This window comes from Ochotona princeps, chromosome 17, assembly GCF_030435755.1.
Source record: "Ochotona princeps isolate mOchPri1 chromosome 17, mOchPri1.hap1, whole genome shotgun sequence".
NCBI lineage: Eukaryota > Metazoa > Chordata > Mammalia > Lagomorpha > Ochotonidae > Ochotona > Ochotona princeps.
Window position 1 is genome coordinate 32,358,131 of NC_080848.1, and position 6,140 is coordinate 32,364,270.

Here is a 6,140-nt window from a genome sequence, read left to right on the forward strand (position 1 = left end):
AACTGGATAGGAAATGGAGCAACTGGGACATGAACAGGCACCCATATGGGATCCTGGTGCTTGCAAATTGAGGATTAGTTAATTGAGCCAGAGTTTTGTGAGAGCTCCCTAGGTGATCCTTAGGTGCAGCCAAGACTGGAAACCACTAGCCTGGACAGATCACAAGAAGATTTTCATAGAGATAAATGACTTATTACCTGGTGGTTAAGATCCTTGCTCATGTTAGCCATGATATTGTCTTTGTGGTTTACTATCATATCAAGTCCTTCAAGAGTAGGGATCCTGACTTCAAATTCAACATTTTTTCTTTGCCTTCGCTAGTCACAGGGTTCCCAGAAGCAGTGTATTCAGAGCTTCAGGGCAAGGAAAATGGGCTCGGACTCCCTGGCCTTAAAGGTCAGTTCTATAATCTAGCATCAATGGGACCATTAGGAAAAAAAAAAAAAAACCACAAAAACAAACAAGAAACACAAACTCTGCATGCCTCAGTTTTGCCATCTGAAGTTATGGGTCCTTTTAATGTGCTCTTAAGTGTGTTGATTGTACTTCTTATCTAATAGGCTATTATAAGGGAACCCAATAGACAGGCCTAATGTGTTCCTTAGTGCATGACAAGGGCACAGGGGGCATGAAGTTACTGTACAAGGTCCCTGGCAAACCAACTAGATCGGCTCACCTTCCCTTCTGTATTGTTTACCTACATTCCTACATTCCTAAATGTGTGTTAATACGTTATCTTTGATCTACAAAGTAAATTGATCTGTGAGAAAATAGGGCAGTTTCACGGATGTTATCCCGTACCTGTCTTTGAGTGGAACCACGAATGGCATGACAATGGAAGTTTCCTCTGTGAATTCTTGGAGTCCTTGGAGTCCTTGGAGTCCTTGGAGTCCTTGGAGTCCTTGGAGTCCTTGGAGTGAGAGCTACAAGAGATGAAAATATATCACAAGTTGTATTGAATCTAGATTCAAGGACTGTCCTTCCAGATTCTGTTTCTTGCATATAATGGTTAAAAGTTAGTGTTATGAACCTGGAAAGGTAGCTGTCATGACCCAGAAGAATGGCGCACACAATATCCTGTAAATGCTAAGGGGTTTTGTTTATTAATACCATTGGACACCTGAAGAAGACAAAGGGGTGGATACTACATATATAGCCTTAAGAAGCTCACTATTTAACCAAAGGAGGACATATACTGAACTGACTCAAATCTATGACAGAGTACATAAAGATATGTAAAGTAAATATAGATTTTATGAAGAATTTTTTTCAGGTAAAGGAATCTTACAAGTCTTCCTAAGTGTGGAGATAATTGAATTGGGCTTTTAAAAAATAAGCAGAGGACCCAGCACAGTGGCCTGGTGGCTAGGGTCCTCACCTTGAATGCCCCGGGATCCCATATGGGCACCTGTTCTAATCCCGGCAGCTCCACTTCCCATCCAGCTCCCTGCTTGTGGCCTGGGAAAGCAGTTGAGGACGGTCCAAGGTCTTGGCAGCCTGCACTGGCGTTGGAGACCTGGAGGAAGTTCCTGCTTCCTGGTTTCGGATCAGCGCAGCACCGCCCATTGCGCTCACTTGGGGAGTGAATCATCGGACGGAGGATCATCCTCTCTGTCTCTCCTCCTCTCTGTATATCTGAGTTTTCAATTAAAAAAAATGGATGAATCTTTTAAAAAAAATAAGCAGAGTGCTCCCTTTGGTACCACATACAGTAAAAATTGGAATGATACAGAAAAGGTTAATATTGCCCCTGTACAAAGATGACATGCAAATTCATGAAGCATTCCATATTTTTAAAAAAGTTGAATCTGTCCATGATTAGGTGGGTAGAGATGTGGACATGCACATGTGTGTGTGTGTGTGTGTGTGTGTTTGTGTGTGTGTGTAAAACAATGTATATAGGACTGTGAGCTCTTCATTGGGGTGTGTTATGACTACAGGAAGAGGGAGTGGGGGCAGGTATCAAGCATTTTGGGAGTATGGATAAATGAAAGAACATTGGGGTTTGGCAAACTTTGGTTCTATTGCAGGTATTTTCTTTTTCTTTTTTTTTTTTAAAATAATCTTGCTTAAATAATCTTGCTTAGTTCATTAGGGCACAAAGGGTCAAGGACTACAGGAAAGTGGGTAATACCATTTTTTCCACACTAATATCATCGTTTTTTCTCTGTATCTGGGGTCAGCGGAGAGACAAATGGATAAACCCCACCCAGCCTCCCACCCATCCCAGGTCTCCAATGTGAGGCATGCTCTGAAAGTCCTGCTCAAGCAGTTTTGATAGTTCAATGGTTCTGAATTGCTGCCAATCTCACCATTCCAATTGCAATGAAACCTGTTCAGAATCCACTGGCTGACATGGTCTCTTCATGGTTGGGGTTCTGAGATCAGCAGTTCAGTTGGAGGGATCCCTAAAGAAACTTCATCTGAGGTGATCCCCAGACCTGATTCTTGTGTGAGTTTGCCAGTACAGGATCCTGCACAGTAAGGTCCCCAGTCATCTTATGCTCATGCTGGTAGTTGCAGTTGCTGGGTCAGTTCTGTTTCCAGCCCTGTCTTCCACTTGAACCAATGGGTTTTGTAGTCCAGCTCGATTCTACCCACTTCATACTGGGTCCTGACATGAACCAGTAGGAATTGCAGCCTAGTTGGGGCAACTCCCCACAACCCCCACCAGGCCTGCTCCCTACCCTGGTTCCCATGTATGCCGGTATGTACCACAGACTTGTTCAGTCTGTCCTACATCCCATTTAGCTCTTATCCATGTCAATGGGCATTGAAGCCTAGTTCAACCCAACCTACTATCCAGCCCACACATATACTGGAGGGTGCCGTTCTGTCTAGCCACCCCTGCCCCTGTCCTGGTTTTTGTGCTCTCCTGTGGGAGTGGTAACCCACAAGTGAGGTGCCCACTATCTCCCTACTAGGCCACTCCAACTCCCATATTATGCACTCTCTAGGTGGTTCTGGAGTTCAGCTTGACAGATTTAGTCCCCAGTGCCAGTCTATGCCAGCTGATTCTGTGGCAAAGTCCAACCAACCCTCACCCACTCTCATTTTTGCTTATACCAGTCGGAACAGTCAGCCCAACCTGGCCCTTCTCTAACCTAGCTCACATGAGGCCCACAGGTGTTGTAGCCCTGCCTGGTCTGGTCTGCCCCCATCCCAACTCATGCTCTCCAGTGGGAGTGGTGTTCCAGCAGGGGAGCCCACATTCCCCTGCTGGCTTTGCCTCCTCCCCGCCTGGTTCTCACGTGTGCTGTTTGGGCGCTGCAACCACATCTGGTACAGCTCACCTCATCTTGGCATTACTTAATTGCATGGTATGTTATGAAGTTCATGTTACCCTATACATACATTCTGTCTTCTCATCTCTCAAACTGGGTCAATTGTCATTTCCAAATAATTCCTGAAATTTTACCTTCCTCTCTCCTCTGTTTCTATTGACAAGCACTGACAATAATCCCAACCTGCAGCTCTAATCCATTGTCTCCTTGTTTTACTTATCCTGTTCTCTTCTTCATGAATTTTCCTTTCCATTTGCCTCTGTCTGCAACATCTTCCTGATCTTTTCAACAAGCGAGCCTCTGGTGCTTGAAGCCTCTTTCTTCAATTACCTCTTGGGCTTCAGCACCAGGCAGCCATTCCATCCATGTCTACACCTGTCCCGTGGCTGATCTGCTTAGAATGCCCTTTTCCAGAAATTCCTCCAGAGGAAGCTTTAATTGATCTTCTTTCAAGACTGAATTTATATTTTCCATTCTCTGAGGAATTTTCTCTAACCTGCTGTGAAATATTAACACAGAAACATACCCATTTTTCTTGAGTTTACTTCTATAGCTTTAATTCAGATTTTGTGAAGACAACATTCAAAACTTATTTGTCTCTATACTCAGGTCAAAGTACAGAACCTGGCATAAATTAGTTGCCCAATAAACCTTGATGATTAAATTAATTAATTAACAGATATCGGCATAGTTTTACTTATTGAGAATACTAATTCATAGCTTCTATTGGAAATGAAATAGATAACTGCTGCACATTGATGATCTGTGTAACCCACTTGCCATTATCCTCAGAATACTTAGGTAATTCATCACTGCAGTTAAAGTTTGAGTTCCTTAGGAGTGAGCTTTCACAAAAGTGGTTTGTTTAATATCCAGATATGAGAGGATTCTATCTGAAGACAAGGAACTAGTGTATTTTGGGATTTTTGCTATTTAAAGATTAGATGAAAGTTCAAAAACGCTTATTAAAGACATGTAGGATACTGAATCCATAGATTTGGTGAATAATTGAAAAAGAAGTTTAAAAATATGTGTTGATGCTTATTTGTTCAATGTATATTTGCACAGTCTGGACTCTTGAGCTCAATGCTTGGTTATTCCAGAACAAATTCTTTATGTTTTAGCAATGGTTTGATCATGTATTTCTTTTTTTTTAAATTTATTTATTTATGATTTTTAATTCATTAATTACATTGTATTATGTGACACAGTTTCATAGGTACTTGGATATGTATTTCTATTGTCTCAGTCATGGAAAATCTGAATTGTTTTCTATGAGGATACTATTCCTACTATTCCTTGGAATAGTAGCCCTTGGAAATAGTATGCTCTTGCAGGATTTTGCTTATTATGATATCACTCTTTACCTGCTACCTCTTAGTGTGGCCTCAACATTATTCTTTACACAATGTGGTAGATAGTTATTGCCAGTTCACCAAATTTGGTTAATAAAATTAAACTCATTTTCCATCTCTCTGCTGTATTTTAGAGTATCTTTAGGGAGAATTGTGGACCTTGGAAGGGTGAAAGCTGCATGTAGGGGTGATAATGAGCCAGCCTTCTCCTTGAGATTGAGGCTCCAAGTGTCTACAAAATGTCTTGGTCGCTGAAAAATAAAATTTTCAATTACTTTCCTTTTAATTACTTTCATTTTCCCACCTTCTCAATTGCAGTAGATAGTCACAAGTAGCCCAATTTTAGTCAATCAGTTATTTATTTTTTCGCTTCTTTTACCAGACATTTGCTTCACCAACAAATATTATTCATCACATTCATCATACATATTTCAAATAGTCTCCTGTACAGTGTTACTACACCCTCTCCATAATAACCTGTCCCTTCAAATTATAATAGCCTATTAACTGGCTTTATTGCTGTTTTTCTTGCCCTTTCCACTGATTTCCCAATGCTTAAAAAATCTAAATCAATTTCACTTCTAGATATTTACTCAAGAATAACAACAGTATATGTGTACATAAATAACTGCAACTTTCATAACAAGATTATTCATAATATCCAAGAGCTGGAAGTAATTCACATGTCCATAAGGCTAATTGATAAACATATCTATATTTATATAATGGGATACTACCCACCTAAAGGATTTTTTTTACATACACTACTAATAAAACATGGATGAATCTTTTTAAAAAAGATTTATTTATTTTTATTGGAAAGGCAGATATAATTTATAGGAGGAGAGACAGCAGCAGCCAGAGCTGAACTAATCTAAAATCAGGAGCTAGCAGCTTCTTCCTGGTCTCCCAAGCAGGTGCAGGGTTCCAAGGCTTTGCGCCATCCTCTGCTGCTTTCCTAGGCCACAAGCAGGGAGCTGGAAGGGAAGTGGAGCTGCCGGAACAAAAACCAGTGCCTTATGGGATCCTGGCTTTGCAGGATAAGGATTTAGCCATTGAGTTGCCACACTGGACCCATGGATGAATCTTAATACTATTGCGTAAGATTTTGCTGAGTGAAATAACCAGAGAAAATGAATAATACTGCATGATTTCATCAACGTTAGCTTTTAATACAAGCAAAAATAATCCAAGATTAAAAGGTAAGAACAGTTATTGCTTAGTGAGGTGAGGAGTTGTTAGGACTTGACTAGGAGGAGACGTGAAGGAACATTCTGGAAAGATGGAAATGTTCTGTGATAATCTGTGTAACTTTTCTAAATAATGTGGCTAATATTTTTACATTTACTGGTAAGTAAATTTTACGTCAAAAAAGGGAAAATATAGCTGTAGAAATAATAGAAAATACGAGTGTGGTGAAGTGGGTATGATGAAGATAGAGCGAGAATGAGCAAAAGTGAGAGCAAGAGCAAGTGAGAGAGAAACAGAGTAGCAAAGTATT

The 6,140-nt window shown here is 40.6% G+C and overlaps 1 non-coding gene across 1 annotated transcript; it reads left to right on the forward strand.

Annotated features, from left to right (window-relative positions):
• The first annotated feature begins 1,687 nt into the window (after positions 1-1,687).
• LOC118759692 (U6 spliceosomal RNA) lies at positions 1,688-1,795 on the forward strand. Its single transcript, XR_004996349.1, has one exon. It is a non-coding gene; the product is annotated as a U6 spliceosomal RNA (small nuclear RNA).
• The last annotated feature ends 4,345 nt before the right edge of the window (positions 1,796-6,140 follow it).